This window comes from Pinus tabuliformis, chromosome 1_2 (genome assembly GCF_031772625.1).
Source record: "Pinus tabuliformis cultivar Carrire ecotype Pingquan chromosome 1_2, CPIR1, whole genome shotgun sequence".
NCBI lineage: Eukaryota > Viridiplantae > Streptophyta > Pinopsida > Pinales > Pinaceae > Pinus > Pinus tabuliformis.
The window spans coordinates 483,415,507-483,443,191 of NC_142298.1; positions in this window are offsets into that span (position 1 = coordinate 483,415,507).

Here is a 27,685-nt window from a genome sequence, read left to right on the forward strand (position 1 = left end):
TAGGGATGGTATGATATGAGCTTGGACACACCCCCAAAAGGTAGATGCCATGGGTTGACAATAGGTACCATGGGTTGCTATTTATTTATTAGAAATGCCCTGCTCATTTCATTAGAATCTATGATCGATAGTGTCACATGTATTGTGGATGGAAGCTACCTACGATACCCCACCCCACCCATATTGACTGGGCTTGGCCACTAACCCAAAATAGGTGTAGTTCTAAGTGTAGTTAATTTCTTATTTTACCCTACCTCAAATGAGTAAGGTATGTAGAATTGCATTGATGGGCTTCTGGATTGGCCATGCATTTTCGGGTTCACATCAGGGATGCCTTGAACTCATATACTCAATCTTAAACTAGTATCCTATCACCAAATACAATAAACTACTTCAATATTGATTTATTTTCATACCTCCAAAATTGATTCGTATGCACCCTCCCCTGATATTTCTTTTCTTATCCTTGCATATATATGCGAGGAAGGTTTCTTTTTTTATAATAAGTATTTGGGCATCCACCCCTACGTACAAATCCACTGGTGGGGATTGGTATCACCGTTTCCACTACCCAGAGGGATTGACCATCAACTCATTGTCGGGGTTGAATGTAACCATCAACTCTGCATGCCCGGGATCGGTGGCACCATCAACTAAATTACTCGGGAATTGGTGGCACCATGGGGTAGTTCGCATCCAAATAGATAATATAAAGGGATGCTGAGTTGACTCATATTATTTCTTTAGACAACCAACACGCCTTGAATGAGGAGATGGGAATGAATATTCAAGGGTGGTTTCTCTTCCTAATCACACCCCCTCAAATGAGGAGATGGGAAAATATATATCCACACAAATTTCATAACCCCTAAGGAATTTACCATCAACTTGGATCTTGCATCCACTACTGGGATTGACTATTTATCCCAGCCTTTATTGTTCAGTGGGAGGGGATCGCCAAATATATAGAAAGAAAGAAAGAAATTATTTTAACGTCCACGAGGCTAAAGATAGCCTATGGGATAGATTGCTTTTTCATCTGCTTGATGTATTCGACCCTTTTTTTGTGAAGCTTCAAAATAAATGCTCCCGTCTTCTCGACAAACCCCTCGTTAAATAGATTATCCCAAGAGCTAGCTGCCAGCGTATCTGCATAACTTTCCCTGTTGTCTTTGAAGGCCTCACATTCTAAAATGAAATGTTTTTCTGTTTCCACTTTTCCGAAAGAACAAAAAATGCATACCCTTTCCTCCCACACTTCCTTTGGCCTTTTCCAGCTCCCTGTTTCACAACGGAGTTGATGAGAATTAGTTCTTAACTAAGCAATAAGAATTTTGGCTCTCCAAGAGATATTGGCCTCTATGTATGCTTTTGGTTGATGATTATGAGTGGGATTAAACACTTCAATATAGTAATTTTTCTTTCTTCCTAGCTCCTTCTCCCAAGTACGTTTGTGGAACTTTTCCATAACAAAAGCTTTTATCTCTTTGCTGTTTATGGGGCATGCGTTCAAGCAAATATCCCATTTACTAAACCATTTGTTATTTTGTTGCATCCAAGTTTTTTTGCTCTTGCACAATCTATCATTAAAGACAACCTTAGGCCATCTACCCTCTTCCATTTGCTCAATTTTTTTTAAATAACTTATGACTCGCACCATAGCAATTGCTTCAATAGGAGCAGCCCCTGTTTCACTTAACAAAATATCATAAGGCACTGCACTTTTAATCTTAAATTTGTTTGTAATCAAACGCTTCTGAATTTTCTCAATTTGTCTCCATTGCATGTCGGAAGTACTGCTAGCCCACAGTTCACAACCATATAGAATCACTGGAATCACTAGAAGCCCAAAAAAAGTTTGAGTGGTCTTACAGTCCCATAACTCTGCCTCTCTACACCTATTTTGAAAAGCATAAAATGCTTTCCAACCCCCCAAAGTTCTTTTCTTTCTACAACCATTCCAGCTTATATTTTTGTTGAAGTCAACTCCGAGGTATTTGTATTCCGCAACTTCTTCCAGAATGTTGTCTTCAAAGTAGAACTTATGTTGGTTATGTTTTCTTTTCTTAGAGAAGACCACTACTTTCGTTTTGCTGATATTGACTTGCATCCCCACACTTCTACAAAAATGCTCAAGGGATAGTAAGTGCTCTTGCAAACCAAGCGCCGATTTAGCAATCAGAATAAGGTCATCTGCATACAAAAGAAGCCTTATAACAAACTTGCACAAATAGATACCATCACCCCCTTGCGAATTTAACCACTCCTCAAGCTTGTTGATATATAAACCAAAAAGGGTAGGAGACAGTGGGCAACCTTGCTTGACCCCGATATCGCTTCTAAAACTTTCAGAAATGCCTGCCAAAGTTCTAATTTTGACTTTCACCTCTTCATACAGCCTATGCACAGCTGCTCTCAAATGTTTAGGAACCCCAAGTTCCTCCATTTTTTGCCAAAGTTTATCCCTAGGAACCGAGTCAAACGCTTTTCTGAAATCAACAAAGTAACAAAAGACTTTTAGTAATATGATCTCCCCCTTCACTTCACTCGCTTAACGTTAGGTGGTTATGCACCACTTCACTCGAGGTAGTTTTACCATGGTTTTTTTATGTATGCTGGGGTGAAATGTAGCGCGTGCCAGAGATTGATCCCGCAGCCACTGCCAGTTGGTATTGACCATTCACCTTCAAATCATATATTCTTGTGTACTCACAATATCAATATCCATATAATGCTTTTAGTAATATGATCTCCCCTTCACTTCACTCGCTGAACGTTACGTGGTTATGCACCACTTCACTCGAGGTAGTTTTACCATGGTTTTTTATGTATGCTGGGGCGAAATGTAGCGCGTGCCAGAGATTGATCCCGCAGCCACTGCCAGTTGGTATTGACCATTCACCTTCAAATCATATATTCTTGTGTACTCACAATATCAATATCCATATATACATGGTTGGGTTAGTTCGCATCAAATGCAAATTCAGTCCACAAAGAAACATCACCTTACTCTTCCAATCCGCATAGGGAGGGCCGATATTTCACTGTCTTATTTCCTTGGCTGGCTTTATGCACTACTTATAAATTACTTATCTGGTAGGGGAGAAGGAGCCATTACTCTTATTTTGTTTGGCCTATCCCTATCCAAATAGCTCACTGGTTAGCTAGATAGAAAAGGTATGGAAGAAGCATCTAAGTGGGAAATCCATGCTATACCTACGGTACTGGTCGAATCACATGGGAACGGATTATACCCCCCAATGTCCAGTGGACCATAGTATGATAGGACTGGGTTGGGCTGAGCCCTATAGACATAGGTAGATTGGTCAATTACTATTGTTGGCCCGGTTTACGTGCCAGGCTCAAGCTAACAACAACATGGTGAGTCTCTCTAATAGATGGTACAGGGGAGCAAGAAGTGCGAAGGACAAAAGAAACCATAAAGTTTATTGGGCTTGATTTACCGGAGTGAAGTGAGAACAATGAATGCCAAGCTTTCCCGAAAGCCAGTAGTCGAGAGAAGGAATAGGTGAACCATAAAACAATGATTGTCTAGTATAGTGGATTAGTCCCTGGGGATAGAGATAGACAGGAGTAAGGTCATGATGACGACCTCATTGATCTGATCTTCGTAGATACCTACCTTTTTTTATCCGATCACATTATCTTCCCTATTAGAGCATATTTCCAGCATGATCGGGGAAATCAGGATTCTATATAACAACTTATTCACAAACACACCCCTGCTTCCTTCATTATATTAATTTCCCTCCTCTCACTCCCGATCTATTCCCTCTCATTCCCTGCGCGATAGAGGATATATAATTATATCACTAGTTTGCTGTCGCTCACTGCACTTTATTCCTTCGCACTTTGTTCCTTCTTTGGCATCTCGTATCCCGATCCATTCTTTTGGGATAGTGGTTGTTACACAGTAATTTGTCACTGCCTTCCTGTCAGTCACCCTGCTGTGCCAATCACTAAGCTTCATGCCTTATGAACTGGCCCAAAAACCCATTTTCCTAAAGTTTTATTCACCAGCGCGTCTGTTTGCAAAATACCCGCGATGACTGGCGCTCCATATTGTATCCTGCGCGTCGCCAACTCGGAAGGACATCACTTTTCCGCGCTGGTAGCCGGCGCGCCTTTCCCGTGTTCTTCCGCGCTGACATGACTGTTCTAGTTATGTGAATGCGGCGACATCGCGTCAGTTGCCTCATAATCCGCGCTAATCCAGTTTGGGCGAATTTGTTCAAACAACCAGCCTTCCAGATAACTCCAGGCTTGGTTGTTAGCTTTGTGAATGTCGACTCCCTTCTATGGCATGTCTGTTCGACCCTTTGCAACCATTTCCCTCAAAGATAAGCTCATCCTTCCACCCTTTTAGGAGGCTCCTTCTCCTACATATACTTCCACCATTACCATGAGCAGCTAGTTAGACTTAGCTTGGAATAGCTTGGATTGTACAGAGCTTGTAGTGCTCAAATTGCTGCTATAGGTTTGGTGTGCTAGGTGTGGAAGTGATTGATTGCTTAGGGAAGGTTGTTTTGTGCCATTTGTGTGTGAGAGAGAGTTGTTTGTCTTGGGAGAATCATCCTCAAAGGTGAATGCTTGAGATACATGCTGACTGGCCCCTCCTGAGAAGGTTACCGACGTCAGAACATTTGGTTGTACTCTTCTCTATTCTGATTAATAATAGATGACTGCTATTATTGTTCCATTCTCATTTGTCTATGCAATGGTTAAATGTGAATTACATCTTTTCTGACTGATGTATGGTTGCTTTTACTAGATTTCACGCTTGTGTTTGTTTCCCCTTCGTGTGTGCAGGTATCCATTCGCGAAGATCGCGGAGGATTGTGACCAGCCGAAGCGGAGGAGCGAAGGCAACATCTCTTCGTCAAACGACAGCGCAGGAATCCAAGTAGGTGCTCTTTACCTCTTGTTTAATTGTAATTAGGAACATGCGTAGCAGCATTGTGTGATTGTTGCTAGACCCCTGCTGGGCTAGTAGGGATCGCCTCTATCCGTAGAGGGGATTTACCTCTCCAACAATTTGGCGACTCCGCTGGGGATCAGCCTTTTTGTCTCTTGAGTCCACTTTTGTGTTTGGCTTTGATTGATCTCTTTTCGAGTTTTTGGGATTGTCTTTTTTTCTTATGAACTTTCTGGGTGTTTCTGGGGAGCATCTTTATTGTTAAAAGGCTCTTGCCTTTGGTTTGGGAAGTTTTTATTTTGACCTTCTTTGGTTTTTGCTCTCAGTGCGTTTTAATTCCGAACAGTCGCGCTGACATCGCGACCCTGTTCTTTGGTTTTCTTTCCATCGCGCCTGTACGTCTAATAGTCGCGCTGACCTCGTTTTCAAAGGCAGCGCGCTTTATTTGTGTCCTTCCGCGCTGGCATCGCGCCCCCGCTTCTTTGTGGTTTTTGTCATCGCGTCTGTGTGTTTTGTTTCCGCGCTGACCTCATTTTTCTAAGACAGCGCGCTTTATCCCTGTTCTTCCGCGCTGACGTCGCAAAGTTGCTACAGGCCTCCCCCTGTCAGCGCCGAGTTGCTGAAGGCTACCCGCGCTGATCCTGTAAAACTCATTCTTGACCAAATTGGCCTCCTGAACCTCTTGCTGTGACTTTCCCTTCTTCTCTCCACCTGTCTGATGACTTGTTTTTCACTGTCTGAACTCTGAACTGCTTGATTGCGGAGCTTGGTTCCATAGGGTTTCGTTTTTGCTCAGTTTTTAAGTTTGCAAATACCTTCCCTTTTGCTTTCGCTGCTTGGTTCGTGTTTCCATCATTACTTTTGCAATTTCCGGACTGTGTTGAGTCTCTAATTGACTGGTTGTGGCTCTCGTCCTTCGGGTGTTCGCTTTTCTCTATTGATTTCGCACTCTAGCCCTAGGACATCTAGAGGCCGTGTGTGTGTCAAGCCTGCCGTAGGAATCTTGTTTGCTTGTTTGACCAGCTGATTTCAGATTTGTTTTCGCACTCGTTCAGTGATTGTTGGAGTGTTTTGGATTGTGTTTCCGAGTGGTTTCTTTTCGCTTCCGCCTTGCTTGCAGTCCTTGCTTGTCTTGCAAGAGCTTAGATCACATAGCTCGTGCAGAATTTTGTTTTCCTTTGATTTGGAAGCTTTGGTTGAGTGTTTTGGGAACTTTGTGTGCTTTCATTAAGTAGTTTACTTGGTGTTCCGGTTCCTCCAAATTCATTTAGGTGCTTTGTGTCATTGAAAAGAAATCAAACTAGTAGCTTTGCTTTAAAAATTGAAAAGGAAAAGAACATTTTGTTGGTTTGCATCTTCAAAAGAAAAATTTCCTTTCTTCGCTTTAGTTGCATTAAGTTGCTTGTTTGCTTGTACTTGTTTTGTTTGGTTAAAAATTCCTTGCCCTCTCATAGCTAGAATTCATCGAACAAAACAGAATTCTTTGGCATGTAGATTGCATCTAGGTAATTGTGAGCGAACATACGATAGAGCTTGAAATCGAAACTTAATCTCAAGATCAACTGTAAAATGAACCAAATGAATCTAAAAACGCATTGGAACTAAACGCAAATATCTAGAGGTCTAGGTTAGAGACGTGTTCCGGCGTCTTTAAACATAGTCACTGTTGTTTCACATTAGGTTGGGTGATTCCTCCTTCTGTGACTCGATAGTGGTCTAACAGGGACTGCGCTCCCACGTACCGTCGCGTATATAGGGAGACCCCACTAGGCTTTTATCCTTTATCCATAGGAAGCCGAGTCGGCCGCCCTACGATTCGCAATGCAGTGAACACAACATTCACGAAGATCGACCACCCGTACCCTAAAAGGTATTCTGTGGTTTTGCGAAAAGTTTGGCACACCCTCTACCTAGAGTTCCAGAGCAGTCACTTTTGATCCTTTTCGGACTCCCTAAACGAAAAGGTGCCTGTGAGCGTCTTGTCACTTCGTGCTCATTAAACATTCGAAGGAGACTGGAGTCATCTTTTCGTCCTTTTCTCGACTCCTGAAACATGAAAAGGTCAAGTTTGGTTCTTGTGTCTTAAAATTAATTTGGCCACGATAACATCACCTATTTTAGATCTTGTGTGCGATAGTTTTGAGTAGGGTTTTGTCGTTAGTTTCTTTTAGGTTTTCTAAAGGGTCTGGTCATCCTGGCTGACCCATCAACTCCCGGTCTAAGTGAACAAGGTTCTCCATCCTCTGTTGCCCCAGAGGTACCAGTTGTAAGCGGTACTCTTCCCATTGTTCCGAGTATCCAGCCTATCAACGTACGTGCCCCAGGCGACGAAGATTACATAGAGGATTGGAATCCCATCTGGGAGCCCGATTATACCCCCCGTACCCCTCGTACCCCTCTCGGTATGTCGTCTCCAATGTCTTCTTCCCACATGGATGAGACAGCTTCCAGCACCGGTGAGACACCCGCGGTCACAGACATCGAGACCCCGATCCCGGCTTCCTCTCCCCTCCCTCCACGATATCAATCAGTGAGGGATAGGTATGCCGCTAGAACGACTTCTACAACTATATGGGATCCTAGTCTTGTTGCCTCCACTGGGCCTTTTGTTTCGCAGCCCCTTAGTACACCCCTTACGACAGGGCTTAACACGCCCGTCACCTCAGTTCCCACTCAACCTACTGTCTGTGTAGCACGTTCGACTCCGGTCGTCAGTGCTGTACCGGTTTCCTCGTCTGAAAACCCTCAAGCTGGTTCCTTTGTTGGTGGAATTCCAGGATCAGGACCGTATGATGCTTTTGGGGAACCCATAACGGACCCAGATTACGAAGGTCCCTTCTTTTACTATGATGAAAACGGTGAGTTCCTTGAGAGAATCTCAGGCCTCCCTCATCGCCCTTTCGAAGAAAACGAGGAACCCTTGAATGTCACGTACGATCACGCTACTCATATGTTCAAAGGGAACCGGGATCCTCCCAGGCAGCCCATAGGACCACCCAATCAAGGCCAGCCATTCTACGTGCAAACCCCCCAGGGGCAACCACTTTATGGCCCGCCTGACCCAGGACAATCTGGGGGCCCACAAGGTCAACCTTACCAGGAACAACCCATGGGCATTGGAGGTCCGCCATATCCATATCAAAATCAACCTACTGGACAACCAGAGCAACCTTCTTTTCAACAAGGCCAACTCGGTTTCCAGCAAGGGTACCCCTCTGGACAAACTGGCTCAGTTTACAATCCTCCAAATCAACCAGTGGTCCAGCAAGGGTATCCTCTTGGGCAGGGTGGACAACCCTATGTACAACAGGGCCAACCTACCGCCCAGTCTGGTCAATTCCCTGGGCAGGGTGGACAACCCTATGTTCAACAGGGCCAACCTACCCCTCAAATCACGAATCCTTCTGGGCAAGGGGGGAAACCTGCTATACAGCAAGGCCAACCCTCTGCTCAGCCCATACACCAAGGAGGGCAGCCTACCATACAGCAAGCCCAACCCTCTTCTCAATCTGGTCACGCTGGGGGACAAACGGGCCAACCGTCTATACAGTCAAATCAACCCGGTGTCCACCCTCATCGTCAAACTGGACAAGCTGGCCAACCTCGGCGTCAACCAGCTATCCAGCCTATTCGACCATCCGTTCCGCAAAGACAACCCTTGGTGGCACATGGACCACCTGGTGCCCAGCAAGGCTACCCTGCTGGCCAACCAGGTCCATCTCGAATCCGACCAAGTCAACCTTCGGGACATATGGTTCAACCCCAGCCAGTTCAAGGACATTACTCTGGGCCTCAAACTCAAACAGGTTATCAACCCTCGTACCAAACGCAGCCTGCCTACCAGGCTCCGTATGGGACCCAGCAGTCATCTGGCTACCAGCAGCCCCAGGGGCAAAATCAGTATACTCCTTATCAAAACTATCAGCAACCACAGGTCACCCCTTATCAAAATTATCAATATGGCCAACCTGTCGGGCAAGCTGCTAATACATGGGGAGCTGGGGGGCAGATACAGGGACAACTGTCCGCATATGGCCAAAATCCATACGGACAAAACTCCTACGGATAAACTCCCTATGCGCCAGGTCCTTTTGGACCAGGTCCATCGGGACAAAATTCCTACGCGCCGGGTCCTTTTGGGCCGGGCCCGTCCGGACAAAGTTCGTGGGGGCAACCCCAATCTGGGTGGAGCCCTAATATCGCCTCGAATCCGCAGCCACAGATGTCCTTCAACCCGCAGCTACCATTTTTGGCAACGTTGGAACTACCTGATGTGTCCAAGTTAACAAATGACCCTATCTTGCATAATCCATATTGGCCACCGGTTCCAACCAAAATACCAGGTGACTGTCCAAAATTCGACGGCAAAGCCGGAGAGGATCCTCAGGCCCATGTAATGACTTATCACCTTTGGTGCTCATCTAACTCATGGCTTGATGATTCTATCCGACTTCGCCTCTTCCAGAGGACTCTCACTGGTTCAGCTGCTAAATGGTACATCGAACTCAATCGCGGCATGTTTTCAGATTTTAACTCGTTGGCTATGGCCTTTTTAACTCATTTTCAGTTACCCATTCGGTACGAGACTGGGACCCATCTTCTCACGTCTCTAAAACAGGATACGGCGACGCACATCTCCGATCATATACATGAATGGAGAAGGCGCCGTCGCTTGATTAAATTTTGGATCCCTGATCAACTCCTGACCGACTGGTTTACCACGTCCTTTGTCCCTAAAATTGCCAAAGATATCGCAATGGGGGTGTGTGTAACTGAGGAGCAAGAAATCGCGCGAGCTCAATACCTGGACTTAGTGTATTCTCAGTCAGGTACTTTGTATGAGTATTTGCCAGATGCCCCGAGGCCCGGACAACCCAAAACTCCACCAAAGCCTTCTGTTGATGGAGTCATCGGTTCCGTAAATTCATCATCTAAGAAATCGACCGCGAATCCTGGGAAGCAGAAACAAAACGCCTCTAACGAGAATGCTTCTCAGAGCCAATCTATTCCTGGGAATACCTCCGAGGTAAATGCCGTTCAGTCCACCGCGGCAGACAAATCCTCGAAAGGCAAAAAGAAAGGAAAGGCCAAAGAAAAATCTGGACAGCCCAAGCAGAACCCTCCTAAACCTCCTTGCGAGGAAGGAGCCAAACGGAAGCCTAAGTATCCTTGTCTCATTTGCGAGGAGGATCACTACACCAAGGATTGCCCCAGGCGGTCCGAGGTTAGTCGGCTTTTGAAAGGTGCTCCAGGGTCCCCTGCCGTGCTTAAAGAGCCTTTCCCGTCCCAGCAGACGCATCAGGTGGCAGATCCCTCTCAATCCTCTTCCTCGTTTGGTTCTCAAGTGTTCATGGCTGGAACCATCCCCATCCATGTCACGACTAGAGCGAAAGATTATCCATCTTCAGCCGGGAAAGAGCCGGAGGTTCCCTCCAGCGCTCCTCCGTCCAGTTCTGGTCCCCTTCACATTGAACGGCCCAGCACCGAGACGATCCCCCGACCCCCTCCCAAAGGTGTACTCAGGAAGTCATCTTATAACCCCAATGCTCGTGCTGCCCAGCATTATAGCATTGTCGAGGACTTAGCTCAGGCTCCGTCTGCTATGTCCACATTAGAAGTCCTCCAGAGCTGCCCCTCCCAGAGGAAGTCCCTGCTATCAGCAATTGGTGGCATAGACCCGACAGATTCGGATTTAATCTCTTTTGATCTCGAGGGTTTTACGCAGAGATTGCCTCACCAGGTGGCCTTCCTTATACAGGTTCTCATCAATGGCAAAACGATCCATCGTACGGTCATTGATGAAGGTGCCTCAACCTGCATCATGTCGGTTGCTTGTTGGAAGGCTATTGGTTCTCCTGCTCTGAGCCAGTCTCCTACCACCCTAGAGGCTTTCGATGGAAGAGAATCTCGTCCATATGGTATCCTCCCGCGATTGCCTATCTCTTTAGAAGGGAAAACGGTAGAGGTCGAGGTTGAAGTCGTTGACGCTAATCTCACTTACAACCTCCTCCTTGGACGAAGTTGGACATATGCCATGCATGCCGTGGCTTCCTCTTTGTTCCGTGTCGTTCGTTTTCCCCATCAAGGGAAAATCGTCACAGTGGACCAGCTGTCCTTTTTCGCTTCCTCTTCTGAAGGGAATGTGCCATTCGTAGAGCATACCTCCAAATCGCTAGTGAGTGTGGGTGCTGGATTATTTAAAGATCCCTCCCTGATGGGAGTCTTTCCCCTCCCACCTCCAAATCTCGCCTCCGTTAACATGATCACAGTGCGTTCCGATCCATGGGTTCTCCCTCCCTTGAATCAGGAAGACTCTTGGGGCGAGATGATGCCGTTGAGCCCTGCCGAGCTCAACTACATCGAGATAGTCGCTGCATCGGCTCCACCCCCTGAACCTGCTTTCCCAAGCAGTGTTCCCGATTCATATGACCACTTCCCTTGGTTGGGAGCAGAAGCCACTTCGGATCCCCTGAAGGAATCATTTCCCTCCGACGAGGCTATCATTGAGACTATGTCTCCCGAGGAGCTCCCTTGGTCAGATTACCACCATCGCTCTTCGTTTCTCCCTCCTCATTCGGAAATGGCCACATGTCTCGAACGGTTTGCTTCATGTGTCCCATCTATCCCTCTCCAAACGCCTGTTCAGTTGTATCAAGTGTCTTCGGAAGGAAACATGGGTAACATTACGCAAACTCTGGCTATCGACATCTCTGTCAAAACAGGGGTTGTCGAAAATATTTATATTGGAGTCACATGCACTCCTGAGGAAATTCAACTTTATACCGATTTATTTCGTGAATTCCGTGACGTTTTCGCATGGTCTTACGAGGAAATGCCCGGCATTGACCCCAGTATCATGGAGCACGAAATCCCTACTTATCCCGGCGCTAAGCCTGTTCGTCAGCGTTTACGCCCAGTGCACCCTCGAAAGGCTGCAGCCATCAAGGCCGAAGTTGAAAAACTCCTTCGAGCTGGTTTCATCTATGCCATTCCTCTCACGGAATGGGTATCTAATATAGTCCCTGTGAATAAAAAACAGGGTACTATTCGGGTTTGTGTTGACTATCGCGACATCAATCGCGCCTGTCCAAAAGATAACTTTCCTACGCCTTTTATTGATCAGCTTATCGACGATTGTGCAGGAAGCGAAATTTATTCATTTATGGACGGCTTCTCTGGTTACAACCAGATCAACATAGCCCCCGCAGACCAGCACAAGACTGCTTTCATTTTTCCTTGGGGCACCTTCGCTTACAAGAAGCTACCTTTCGGTCTCAAAAATGCCGGTGCCACTTTCCAGCGTGCGATGTCGTATGCTTTTCATGATATCCGACACATCGTACAGCCTTACCTGGATGACCTACCAGCTCATTCAGCTAAACGTCAAGACCATCCATCTCATTTACGCGAAATCTTTCTCCGCTGTCGACACTACCGTATTCGACTCAATCCGCATAAGTGTGTCTTCTGCGTAGAATCTGGCCGACTGCTCGGGTTTATCGTCTCCCGGGAAGGTATTCGTCTGGATCCCCTTAAGGTCGAGGCCATTTTGAATCTTCCTCCCCCTGCCTCTCTACAGCAGTTACAGAGCTTGCAGGGGAAAGCCAATTTTCTCAGACGATTCATCCCAAATTATGCCGAGGTGGCTAAGGGTTTCACGCGATTATTGAAGCGAGACACGCCCTTTCGCTGGGACGCTATCGCTCAACAATATTTTGAGCGTCTTAAAGACCTTCTGGTCTCAGCTCCGCTCCTAAGACCTCCAAATTACCACCGTGACTACACCCTTTATTTGGCCGCCGCCGATACCACCATCGGCATGGTTTTAGTGCAAGACGACGATGATGGCACCGAGCATGTTGTATATTATCTTAGCCGCAACCTTCTGGATACGGAAACTCGCTATGCATACGTCGAGAAGTTGGCATTGGCAGCTGTCTGTGCCGTCCAACGTTTCCGTCATTACATCCTGTTGCGCACGACGACCGTGATCTCTGATTGCAACCCCATGACCTATATTTTGTCACGTCAGTTGCTGGGGGGCAAATACTCAAAGTGGATCGTAATCCTCCAAGAGTTCGACTTGGAATTCACTGCAGCCAAGTCTAAGAAATCGCTGGTCTTCACTGAACTGCTCTGCTCCTTACCATCTCAGTCTACACCATCTCGTTCAGAGGAACATATTCCGGATGAAACGCTATTTCTCATCAGCACTCTCGACCCGTGGTACGGGGACATTATCGTATATTTACAAACGTCTTCGTTTCGTCCCAACACATCGAAAGATGCTCGACGACGAATTCGCCACCAAGCTCAACCATACCGCATTTTGGGCGATACCCTGTACCGCCTCGGCGTCGATTCTGTTCTTCGCCGATGCTTAACCCTTGAGGAGGCTGAGCGAGTCTTGAATGACTGCCACTCCGGCGCTTGTGGCGGCCATATGTCCGGATATGCTACCGCCCAGAAGATCCTCCGTGCTGGTTATTTCTGGCCTTCCATCTTCAAGGATTGCATCCTTGCTGTACGTGCATGTCACGAGTGCCAGGTTTACCACCGGAAGATGCGTGCACCTGTTGCACCACTGCACCCTGTCGTAACCGTAGGTCCATTTGCAAAATGGGGCATCGATTATACGTCCTGTAACCCTCGTTCGGCCGGGGGGCATGGGTACATTATCGTTGCTGTGGATTATTTCACCAAGTGGGCCGAAGCGATGCCTACATTAAACGAAGACGGTCATACAGCGGCGCAGTTTGTATTCAACCATATTATCACTCGTTTCGGAGTCCCTCAGGCTATTGTTACAGATCACGGAAAGCATTTCTGAAATCATATGATGACGAAATTAACGACCCAGCTAGGCTTGCGCCAAGATAGTTCGTCACCGTACTATCCTCAATCGAACGGTCAAGTCGAAGCCGTGAACAAAGTTTTGATCACCATGCTTCAACGCACCGTCAATACACACAAGTCGAACTGGCATCTTATGCTTTTCCCAGCCTTGTGGGCCTACCGGACTTCTGTGAAGGATGCCACCGGTTTCACCCCGTTTCAACTAGTCTATGGACTGGAGGCTACCCTTCCCGTTGAATGCGAGATTCCTTCATTAAAATTAGCTGTCGAGTTGCTTCCCAACACCACTCCGGTGGAGGAGCGGCTTCTTTACCTAGAACGGTTAGACGAGACTCGTCGTTTGGCTTCTCTGGCTATCGAAGCACAGAAGAAGAGAGTCAAGGCTCACTTCGACCAGAATATTCATCCTCGTTCCTTTGTTGAGGGAGACTTAGTACTGCTCTACGATCAAGCTAAGGATAAGCTGGGGGCAGGAAAACTCGAATCCATGTGGTTAGGTCCCTACATCGTGAAAAGAGTTTTACAAAAGGGCGCATATGAGTTGATTGATTATGAAGGAAATCCTCTTGACAAGCCCCGCAACGGGCTGTATCTGAAGAAATATTATGCATAATTTCGCGCACTCACTTTGTATATACGTGTGTTTTGTGTGTTGTGCATGTTTTCGTTTTTGCCTTGGTGTGAAAGCGTGTTTGCCTCTTATTGTGTTTTCTTCTTCTTGTGCAGATGTCTAGTGCACCTTATGTTGGTTTCGCTGATGGCGCCTGCCGTAGTACTTGCAATTTGTCATCTGCGGCGTGGGTGATCTACGATCCTCACGGAGAATTGTTAGACCTTCAGGGTGTCTGCCTAGGTCGTACCACTAACAACGTTGCCGAATATAGCGCTGTAATTGAATTACTTGCCGAAGCGGTTGACCTCGGCATCCGAGAATTAGTGGTGAACCTGGACTCCCAGCTGGTCATCCATCAACTTAACGGGCGATATTCCGTCAGAGACCAACGCATACTAAGGTTGTACCTACGTGTAAGATTGTTGGAACGAAACTTTGATTATATTACATATCAGCATATTCCGAGACGATTAAACACATTGACTGATGCATTGGCAAATCATGTGTTAGACAGACATTTGCGGAACAGATAACATCATGCAAGAAGACATAGAAAGCATAATAGAGTAAAGCATATGTAAATAAATCATTTCAAGCATAGTTTGCATATGTGTGCTTTTAAGCTTGCATTAAAAAATATAAAATTCATGGGTCATGTGTCGTGCAAATTCATACATAAGATCACAGTTGTACTGAACAATTGCATAACATAAACAAAACATCATCACATGTAACAATGATCCATCCAAAAATAACCGGGGTACCTGCCAGAAATGGTGGGAAAAATGGAACTGTAATCATAGTCGTGTCGGCAGTATGTCGCTCTTGAACATGGCACTCTTCTGCTTCGTGTCTGGGTGGGACCATCTCATCTTGTTTTTCACTGGCCTCCGTGGGTTTGGGTTATCTTATTCGACCTCTCATCTGCCCATTGCCATTATTACTATACCCTCTGCTCATTTGATGTCAAATACTGCCAAACCCGCTACAGTGTCGCCGATATGTTCAAGAGAAGTTGACCTCTGCAATAATACAACCTCATCTGCTATCTCACACAAATCATTTTTCCTCTGTCTCGTGTCGATGATGTGGGAATCATTATGGCCCACCTTCGATCAAGGTCACTTCCTGTCGACTTCAGCTCATTATCCAGGAAGGTGACTTAGAGACTCCCTTCAGGTGCCTTAGAGCCTGCATGCCCTAATGGCAGGTTCTTCGTGTTCGACGCGAGGTTTACATCATTGGCCTCCGATCGAATGATTCCATGGGTGTTCGACACCAGCTCATTGATTCACATGCCGCGGATTGTACCTATAGTACCTCGAGGGCCATTGTCATTATTGGTGGTACCTCTTGCGTCTGTTAACAGTTTTCATCATTGACTGGTAATCAAACGATGTTCATGCATGTTCGACTTCAACCCATGTATTCACATGCTTGAACTTGTACTTTGTTCGGATCGGGACGGAGCGCAAGACCCTGGATCCCTGTCTGTTTATGGTCCAGGTTGCGATTTTGTGGATGATCATTACATGACTCATTGATGGATGGCTGCGCCCATACCTGAGTCTTCATGGATGGCTGCGACCATACCTTATCATTATTATGGTCTCTTTAGCTGGGTGGCTGCGTCCATTCCACAGACCTTTTTTCGCATGTCTTTTTGGATGGCTGCGCCCATGCCTAGACTGCGTGTATTTGATTATCAGAGATATTTCGGTCCTTCCTGGTGGTGTTCCAGTTCGGCGTGTGTTGTAAAGCATTTCACCCCTCCCACTCTCTCGGTCTTCATGCTTTAGGGGGCATCTATTACACAGTAATTTGTCACTGCCTTCCTGTCAGTCACCCTGCTGTGCCAATCACTAAGCTTCATGCCTTATGAACTGGCCCAAAAACCCATTTTCCTAAAGTTTTATTCACCAGCGCGTCTGTTTGCAAAATACCCGCGATGACTGGCGCTCCATAGTGTATCCCGCGCGCCGCCAGCTCGGAAGGACATCACTTTTCCGCGCTGGTAGCCAGCACGCCTTTCCCGTGTTCTTCCGCGCTGACATGACTGTTCTAGTTATGTGAACGCGGCGACATCGCGTCAGTTGCCTCATAATCCGCGCTGATCCAGTTTGGGCGAATTTGTTCAAACAACCAGCCTTCCAGATAACTCCAGGCTTGGTTGTTAGATTTGTGAATGTCGACTCCCTTCTATGGCATGTCTGTTCGACCCTTTGCAACCATTTCCCTCAAAGATAAGCTCATCCTTCCACCCTTTTAGGAGGCTCCTTCTCCTACATATACTTCCACCATTACCATGAGCAGCTAGTTAGACTTAGCTTGGAATAGCTTGGATTGTACAGAGCTTGTAGTGCTCAGATTGCTGCTATAGGTTTGGTGTGCTAGGTGTGGAAGTGATTGATTGCTTAGGGAAGGTTGTTTTGTGCCATTTGTGTGAGAGAGAGAGTTGTTTGTCTTGGGAGAATCATCCTCAAAGGTGAATGCTTGAGATACATGCTGACTGGCCCCTCCTGAGAAGGTTACCGACGTCAGAACATTTGGTTGTACTCTTCTCTATTCTGATTAATAATAGATGACTGCTATTATTGTTCCATTCTCATTTGTCTATGCAATGGTTAAATGTGAATTACATCTTTTCTGACTGATGTATGGTTGCTTTTACTAGATTTCACGCTTGTGTTTGTTTCCCCTTCGTGTGTGCAGGTATCCATTCGTGGAGATCGTGGAGGATTGTGACCAGCCGAAGCGGAGGAGCGAAGGCAACATCTCTTCGTCAAACGACAACGCAGGAATCCAAGTAGGTGCTCTTTACCTCTTGTTTAATTGTAATTAGGAACATGCGTAGCAGCATTGTGTGATTGTTGCTAGACCCCTACTGGGCTAGTAGGGATCGCCTCTATCCGTAGAGGGGATTTACCTCTCCAACAGTGGTTTTTGTTTAGGTTGAATCCGAGTAAGAGATGCTTTGTTTTTATCCCATGCATGCTCTACACTATGAAAGATAGTGTAAAACCAGTTCGATGATTACTTATTTCCCCTCCAACGCATAAACCGAAGCAACAGGCTTTTCCCCTCCTAAATTACTACACTACTTATTGGCATCGAACTATGGGGCTCGGTCTCATTCACAACAACTCCTACATGTCCGACAATGCATATCACCTTTCTCCATCCTTCCGCCTCTTGGCTTTGAAACAATTGAATAATCCATGTTCATTTTTCGATAGATGGACTATGATGGCTGGTTGAATGCGGATGGATATTATAGCTTTTGGCTTAGGAAGTGGGTCGAGGGATTATTGGAATGAGGCGTGACGAAATGTTCACGTTACAATTTCTTCCTTCACTTTTCTCTGATGTTTCAGTCGTGACAGTGGTAGGTTTTATCCATTGCTTGCTTGGATGACAGAATGACTTGCTGTAACCAATCCTCCCTCGATAGACTGACATGCTTTCCTGTCTCACTGGCATATCTGTTTTTCTCGATTGCTTGCTTTGGATCGATAGACTGATTCATGGCTATCATCCCTTGCATCGATAGACGACTGGTGCCACTTACAGACCAGATAGATTGGTTTCTTAACTAACCGCAAAGCTCTCATCGGTTTACTCTGATCGTATTTCATTGTCTCTGGGATGCTTACTATATTTCCAACCGTATCGTATTCCTCACTAACCAGTCTTCCTCATCTGCCTCACCCACCTAACACAAGCTATGCGAGGATGGATGAACTTTCTCAAATATTTTCAAGTTTTGTACAGGGAAAAACTTTAACCAAAATGAAATGTTGGCGCTTCAGACTGCACTTACTACACTTAGAGGAAGAACCATTCCAGAGCATCGGGATGTGAGGGAGTTAGGCAGAGAAGGGGTTTCAGGACGAGAAGAATATCTTTCCTCGCTTGAATGGATTGGAAGTCTATATGGATTTGCAGCCAGTATTGCTCCAGTGTTGGGACTCTTAGTTGGTTGATAGCTCTACCTATGTTCCTTATGGATTGAAAGCCTAGTTGCCAGTATTTTATATGCTTACTGCTATAAAAGACTCAAAGCTCACTGGCTTGATGAGAACTTTATTTAGCAAATGTCGCTAGTGCTATCATCCGGGACTTGAAGAGAACCTGGTTATTCGACCGGGTTGGTGTGGCTGAAGTGTTACAAGCTAACTGAGGCTTACCGGCTTGAAAATTTTCGAGAACAAACCTTTTTTTGCTCAATAGAATGACCGACCTAGATGACCATCAGCTTGCCGAGAATGTTCGTTAGTTCATTAACCGCTTCCTCTGTTCATGAATCACTTGACGAGAACCGAGCCTTTAACTAATTTGTATATTCGTTCAGATGGGTTGGTTTGGCTTCCTCAACTACTGAACTTGCCTCACCAACCGGATAAGCGACATTAGTGGCTTAAGAAAACATCTTTGGATAATAAAAATCCAAAGTGGTGGGTGTAGTGGCAGGGCTAAAGACTACTTGTTGGCCTTTCTCCTCCACATAGTGATGAGGAAGAACAAATACATTGAATGAATCCATAGTGAAGAGAGCTCTACATCGTGAGTGAAGAGCTACTCCTATGAGTCTCCATACTCATTGGTATTGTTGCTATCGCTCGCATATGGGTCTCAACTACTACTCGTATTGTAGCTCCACTCTGCTTTACAAGCTCGACCGATTAGAGTCCTTTTTCCGAATGAGTGATCACTTTGGTCCTCATTCAGAGAAAGGCTCTCTCTCCTAATCCATTGAAGCTTATGAAGCTACTCCGATAACTGGTGAAGTTGCTGATGCTTTGAGACCATTGAGCCGGTGAGCTGATGAGACCATTGATACTGTTGCTACTGCTTCTCTTGAAGATGCTCCCAGACCATTGATACCTATGCTGCTACAAAAGCGTCAAGCTTGTGATACTTCGAAAGAGAAACACATTGGCGAATCCCATAAACCGCTACGCCTACTCCTCAGCATGAGGAGAGAACCTATCAAAAGTTTAGCCTAGAAATATGGAAAGCTCGATTCGATCCAATGGCGAAGAGAAGCTCTGAACCAAAGGAATGAATTGTTTTCTGACTCCTCCTCATCGTGAAGCTCGTTGGCCTAGATCTCCTTAGTGGCAGTGGCTTAAAACCAAACCAACCTCCTTCCTTTCTCTTCTCATTCTAGACCAACAACTTTCCCTTATATGATGACGCTATGACAACACTCTTCGCTTGACTTGCTTAACCACCTTGAACTTGCTTTCCTATCACGTTGGAAATGCATTGACCTGATTGACCAACCCACTGAATAAGGAAAACAATGGTTAAGCTGACCTCCCATCCAATAGCTAGGAAACTGACCCAATAGACCTACCAAAGCGCTACTGACCAACCTGGCTGGGAAAGGCTAAAGACATACTCCTCAATTCAAAGGCGACACTCAAGGCTTTGTAAAGGGGGTATTTGTCAGGGTTTTTTCCATGGTTTGGTCACTGTATACTATTGAAAAGAATCTCATTCAAGGCTTTTTCCAAGGGTGTTTTCAGGGTAAGGAATACTATTTGGATTTCTCAGCACTGGTTAATGAGACCATTGCTACTATTGAGCCATTGATGCTGCTGGTTCTACTGGTTCTGGTTAATCAAGCGAATCACCCGGATCAACTGCTTAGTCTGGACCTATAACTGCAACTTCTGCATTCCTAGTCTTTGTCTTTGCTGACGGTGCTTAGACTATGCTTATACTGGTGCTTATAGCTCTGCTACTGATAGCTTAGATGCTGGAACAACTGGTACTGCCTCCCTAGCTTCTGCCCTAGCTTATGGCTTTGCCTCTGTCCCAACAAGCTATGTCTTTGCCTTTGCTACTGATGGTGCTACTGGATCTGTAAGGTATGCTGCTAATGGAATTGCTGGTGGATAGACACGGGATGTACCAAAAGTCGGAACAAGCTATCGAACCAAAAAGGGTGCTGGGCGAAGTAATGCCTGTCCACTGCCACACACCAAAGCGCCCACCATTGCCTCTGCTGCCTACTCTAGGTCATCAAGGTCAGCTGGAACAAGCTCTCGATATAGTGGTTCTGGGTCATAAAAAGGTGCTGAATCCACTGAATAAAGAAATAAAACTACCCCATGCCTTTGCTACTTTAACCACTCGTGTTGCTGCCTCTGCTCTTTTCTATGCCTATGTTGCTGGTGCTAGAACTGGAGCTAGTACTGTAGCTGGATTTGTTACTGGATCTGGAACTGCTCGCGCTACTATCTTTGCTCTTGGTTCTGGATCTACTTATGCTATCGCTTGAGGTACTGTAGATATATCTGCCTTTTCTAGTGGTTGTGCTCGGTCAACTGCGTCTGCTCCTGGGGGATCTAGAACATCTGGATCTGCTACTACCTTTTCTTATGCTACTTAAGCTCCCTCTACAACTGGGACTTAAGCTGCTGCTGTCTCTGCTACTAGATCTACTAACACTGGTGCTAGATCGACTTATGCTGGTGGATCACCTTTTGCTGGTGGGTCTCCAACAGTATATGCTACATCTACTCCTGCTGAAGGATATGAAACTAGTACAGGGGCTTACCTTCGCTCTGGATCTATACTATAAATGGATATGGGACTGGGATATGGTATTGACAATGAATGGATATGGATAAGCTCCTGCCTTTCCTACCTCTGTTCTTGGTAGTAGGTAAGGCATGGGAATCAAAAGGGTAGGCATACTAGAATGTGCATAAAGGAACAAGGGTGAATGTACCAAAACCCGAAACACGTGATAGATGTGCATATTACTCTATTGGTTATTCATTGGGGACTGGCTCTACTTCTGGTATTGTATCTACTCCTGGTACTGGTGCTGGGTCTTAAGAATATACAAATTCACTTGCTTAAACAACTAAATCAGCTGCTAGGACAGGAAGAGATGCTAGGAAATGTGGTGGACCTACTTGTGTTGTGTTGGATCTTCGACTGGACCAAAAAGAAAACTAGTACTACCTTAGTTGCTTCCTCTACTCCTACTGATGGTGGTGGATAAGCTGGGGCAGGAAGGGATGTTGTTGGCTGTGTGCTACACCCACATCAAATGTTAGCTAGCCATTGCCAAACAACTAGCCATTGATTCCATTTCCAATGCTAGCTGAATTTCCCCTCACACATTTGCATTTCAAGCCATCCAGACAGCCAGATAGCTAGCCATTTCCCCCACCATTTCCAACCATCGCCAACCATCGCTAGCTACATGTTATTTTCCTTCCCAACCGCTGCTAGCTTCACGTTATAGTTGTGTGGGCCCGGGCGTAGAAGGAAAAATCATCTTGAGATTGAGTAGGCCAAGCCACCATTCTTCGGTTGGCGTACAGTCAATTCCCCCCCTCACTAGGAATCGTTTGACTCAAATACCTAGGGAGAGCGACATGAGTATTCTTCGGTTCATGGCTAGCCCCACTCCACCCATGAGGAATCCAACTCAAAAACTTTCCCTCTCATACACCCCATGAAAATTGGTCTTCCTCTTTGTATAGGTGCCTGCGACTGAATGAAACGCAAGTAGGTTGGAAGACGGATAAATGTGTGCACTGATTCACATATAATGTGTTGGCCTTTCTATGAAGTTCTATGTTTTACGCTTAGTCTTAGCTTTGTATGTAATCCGGGTGTTTAGGAGAAATAGGCTCACTGGTCAGAGGAGCAAGTCTTGGACAAACAAAGCGAAATAGAAGCAGTTGGCGGGTGGCCACATCCATCTCTTCGTTGATGTCCAATGGGGTGAAAGGTAATTTTTTATTGACCCTAGTCCATGCGCAGTTTCTATATTCCCACCCCAAAGCGAGTAACTAAACTATAGAAGTAGTGAGTTATTCAGATCAGCTTGTGTTACCTTCCTGCTAGCCTGCCTTTTCTATAGATAGAAATACATATTTCTTATGTATGTAGTCACCCTTTTACCAATTATGTGGTTATTATCGTTGCAATCGTAAGGTTACTACCAATTCGATCATCAGGTTACTATAAAAAAGGTGAAGTTACTTGGTTAGATCAATTTTCTAGTACCCCAGCTTGAATGAAGCATCAATGTGACCCAGTCGAGAATAACACCGGGTGGGGGAATAAATTGATTAATTGACCGTTCTAGGTGGGTGGGGGGATATGGTGACTATGTGCCTGTTCTTAGTGGGAATAAATGAAAGGAAATATATATTCGTGCTTGGGTGGGTGGAAAATAGAAGAAAAAAAATCCGTAGTGTGGATGGCCAACTATTTGACAAGGCCCATCGATTCAATTGGACAAAGCCCATCAAATGCAATAAATATTTTCCAGAGAATGGGACGCTTGGTGGCGGAAACTAGAATGCAAAGGAGGGAAGGACACATCTAAAATGGAAATAGGGGTATGATCGATTGAACTGATTGATGAACAACATCAATTCGAATGGAAGTGGAGGAATTAACGAATCAATTAATGAACCATCCCACCTTGAAATGCAGATCCATCTACTGGATCATAAAAACTAGTTTAGTTTGTGTTCACTCTCCACCCTAGGGAAAAAGGAATCGTCAGGCGGGTGTTACCTACTCCTCAATTGGTTTCAATTACTTTGAAGAAATATATAGAGAAGCTGCACGAAGCCCATGACTAAACGCATGGTCAAATACCAAACAAGATGCACCAAATGAGATGCAACTTCCATGGGGATTTCGGAGTTTCACCTTTCTTTAATGAATATGAAAACCTTGTTCCTCATCCTTGGGTGGAAATAAGTGAGCGTAGTAACACCCTTAATAATGGGTTTTGAATTCAAATCTCTGCATATCCCAAGCGAACCCACCACTTGAGATCTTTACTAAAATAGGTATCTGAGTCAAAAGCTAGATCTACATGAGGTGTGTAATGCATAACATGTGATCAATGAAAGAGAAATCATGTTGTTTCTCGATCTCCCCCACCCGCCTTCGATAAGAAAGCACCTTTCCTCGCCGAGGTGGTATATATTCTGTGTTCGGGACTCTCTCGGTGGACTAATTCCATAATTGAACTGGGTTTAAAATAGAGCTAGGGGTGGGTGGAGGGATCAATCGATGGGCAGAGGAGGTGCAGGGCTTTGTCCCATAAGCTGGAATAAGGGCCCGGTGCACCCATCCGGACGGGGTGACGCACGGGTCTACTACCTCACTCTACTCACTTCCGCAGGGGTCTATCTCCTCAGCATGATGGGTCTGTCTCCTCGCCCAGAGGAAAAACCTATGAAAGCTTGGCCCATCATGGTAAGAAAGAAATGGGATGGTCTCAGGAACCTTGTTCCTTGGTCCATGAAGCAAAAGCATATCTCTCTCAATGGAAGGCTATATAAGCTCTATGGATTTGGTTATCGTGGCTCTAGGTGGGGTCTGCCAACCCCTCTTTCATAAGCACCTAAGTTGGGTTTTAGCTTAAGCATTGTTTTTCCTCGAGACTAGAGGAGGGATAGCTAGCTCGAGGAACTGTACAGATGATGTACACATACCAATGTAATTGGGATAGATAGTTGGGTGTGATTTCGTTCAACTCTTGTCTTTATCAAAGATGGATTTAGGAAGGATAGATAGCCTAAGTCAATATATTCTAGATAATATCAGTGAAAATATTCCATCAATAAGAAATCCCATGCCTTTGGTGTATAACCTTGGTTAATATACTATGAAAAGCCTTCCCTTGGGTCATTGATTGCATGGAGAAAGACTGCTATGCCAGTGTAGACAGACTGCTATGCCTGGGGATAACCTTGGGTAATATACTATGCAATGGAATCCCTTTCCTTTGGGTGAGTGAGCGTTCTGCCTGCCACCAATATCCTTCGCCTTGTGGAGTTAGCGTTCATCCACGATTCTCCTTCCTTCAAGTACTACAAGACAACATGTTCTTGTGATGAGTTTCAAGCTTGCTTGAATGAGACTCACCCTGTGAGTTGGTGGGGGGCCTAATCTCTTCAAATCATGATAGCTGGGTGGGCTTGGAGTGGAAATAAGGCTCCTCGTGGTTCAGTTAAATAACTGGGAGGATGGTCACGAGCTATACATTTGGGGGGAAGAACTCATTTCAATTTGATCAAGTCAAAAGCATAATGACATATATAATATATGCATTTTCTGTTGTCATTAATGCTATAATGAATGCCATAATGACATATATAATAGCAACATTCAAATTAGCACCTACATACCTTATCAGAGGGGAAGAAAGCCATTTGAGGGGAAAAATGATAAGTACGATAAAAAAAAATCCATCCTATTGTGTCTATCTTTGCTAAAGCAATTTAATATATCGAGTCATGAATGTAGAATGACATATAGTAATATATCGAGTCATGAATGCATAATGACATATATAATATATGCACTACAATCTGACAAAGAGAGGACAATCTTTCATTCCTAATCGAATCATGAAGGTCTGGAGGTCTTGATCCGGATTTAAACAAGAACGCAACAAATCAAAGAGATAACCATATACACAAAGATGCAGCGGAAATAATACTTCATTTCATTAATGGAAAATATTGAAATATGCTTACAACCAGAAATGGAAATAAACCAGCTAGGGCGATGGTAGCTTATCTCTGAGAAGAGATGTGATGGCTACATGCCTCTGAACTGTGTTACAATGAGGCTTGAAGGCCTATTTATTTTTGAGAAACAATGGAAAACCCTTAACATTCCAAAACCTAACCCTAGGAGATGAAACGCCAAACTGTGGGCCCCGTTTGGGGGTAAATTGGTACATCAACTTCCCGGGGTCGTAACTTTGGCATATGATCTCCGTTTGACGCGTACAACAGCTCATTAGAAAGATCTATCCGAGCACTATCATTGTTGGAACGGGCAACATCGGTCCATTCCATGGACCCATGTTGCCCCTGGATTCCCCAAAAAACGTCGTTTAGGGCCTCAAAACGGCTCCGGAAGTTCAGGACCCGAAAAACTGCTAAAAATAGTAAGTTGTGCTACAATTAAGGAAACTGAAAATGCTGAGAAAGACAATGGTGGGGGTCCAGGTGGACTTGGCAGGTGGCCACCAATATCCACCTGGATCATTCCTCCCCCCTTAGGAAGCAATGGTCCCCATTGCGTTGAGCTCCTTCATGAGATGAGGAAACTTCTGCTGAACTTGTTCCTTAGTGAGCCACTTGCCCTGCTGAAGGAGTTGGCCTGCTTTGACAACTCGATACAGTTGGATATTCTGTTGGCGAGTGTTCTCGATCTGTGTGTCCATGATCCGATCAGTTGCAGCTTGTTCCATGCAATCTGGATTTAATTCTGTGGGTTCGAGCTGTTCTGCAATGTCGGATGTGTCTAGCAATGGTGGAAAGTATGGCTGAAGGCGGTCCACATTGAACACTGGGTGCAGGCCAAGGAATGGGGGAATGCTGAGCTCAAATGCATTGTCTCCCATAGCCTTAGTAATGGTGTAAGGACCATATCGGAGTGGTCTCAATTTCCGATAGGCTCCAGTAAGGTGTTCCTTTTTGCAAATGCAACCAGACTTTGTCGCCCACCTGAAACTTGTGTGGCACCCGGTGTTGATCATGTCGCTACTTGTACTTGGCATTTGATTTCTCAAGAATGTCATGGACCTGCTGGTGAATATGTTGGATGCGCTCAATGAAGTTGGTGGCCTTATCTGTTTCGGACTGGACATGAGCTGAATTCATGTGAGTAGCTGCAAGGGGCATGGCCACATCAATGGGGCATAGTGGCTGGAATCCCAAACCCACCTGAAAAGGGCTATGGCCAGTGGAGCTGTGAAGAGCTCGGTTGTAGCTGTGCTGAACATAGGGGAGGATCTCGTCCCATGTGCGTGGATGCTTTGAGTTATACATGCGCAGAATGTGCACAATCATCCTGTTGACAACCTTTGTCTGGCCATCAGTTTGAGGATGGAAGGCTGTGGACTTCGTGAGTTTGGTGTCCAGCATTGACCAGAGACTGGACCAAAATGTGCTGAGAAACCGACTGTCCCGATCTGAGATGATAGACTGTGGGATCCCAAAGTGCACCCACACTCGTTCAAAGAAGAGTTTAGCAGTGGCTTCTGCTGTGATATTCTTCTTACAGGCCATCTTCGAGAACCTGTCGACGACCACAAAAACACAGTCATTTCCATGCTTAGTGGAAGGAAGGCCTGACATGTAATCCATGGAGATGGATTCCCAAGGTCGACTAGGGGTAGGCAACGGGGTATAGAGGCCGTGCTTCTTAATGGTCGGTTTGGCAATGGCATAGGCAGTACATGATCGGATGTACTTCCCAACATCCTGTCGAAGATTCGGACAATAGAAATAATTTTGCAGTACTGCCACTGTTTTCTCGACCCCGAAATGCCCAGTAGCCCGACTGTAGTGTGCTTCCCAAATCATCTTGGCACGCTCGCTTGAAGGAACACAAAGGTGACCGAGGTGGCATAATAGGGCATCCTGGAGGTGAAAATCTGCAACATGCCGACCCTCCAAGAGTGTCTGGTATGTGTGGCCGAATTCTGGGTCGCTTTTGTAGAGAAGTGGCCAATCAGCAGTCTCGTGCCCACAAGAGTTGAGCACGGTGGTTAGTGCCATGATCGGTGGCCGACTGAGGCAATCTGCAACATTATTGGTGCTGCCCTTTTTATACTTGATATTCAAGTGAAACTGTTGCAGGTATGTAGACCACTTCTGATGGCGATCATTCTGCAATTTCCCTTGGGTCTGTATGAACTGCAGAGGTCGGTGGTCTGTGTGGATGACCGTTTCCTTCCCCAAAATTTAATGCTTCCATTGTCGGCAGGCCTGTACAATGGAATACATCTCTTTATCATAAGTGGGGTACTTCCGGACTGTGTCTGAAAGTGTTTCACTGTGATATGCCACTGGATGTCCATGTTGAGTAAGGACTGCCCCAATAGCATAGTCAGAGGCATCTGTCTCGACCTCAAATGGTTGTTGTAAATCTGGTAACGCGAGCACTGGTGTCGTGCAGAGGCGATCCTTCAATTCCCTGAATGCCTTCTGTTGAGATTCAGACCAAAAGAATTTTGCTTTCGCCCCGCCCTTGGTGACTTGACTCAAGGGCCAAGAAATATGAGAAAATCCCAACACAAACCTGTGGTAGAAGTTGGCAAGACCTAGAAAGTTGCGGAGCTCTGTTAGAGTGGTTGGAGAGGGCCAATCCCGAATGACTTGGATCTTGGCTGGATCGACATGCACCCCCTGTTCATCAATGATGTATCCCAGATACTGAACCTGGGTCATGCCAAAAGTGCATTTCTCCAAATTGGCACATAGCTT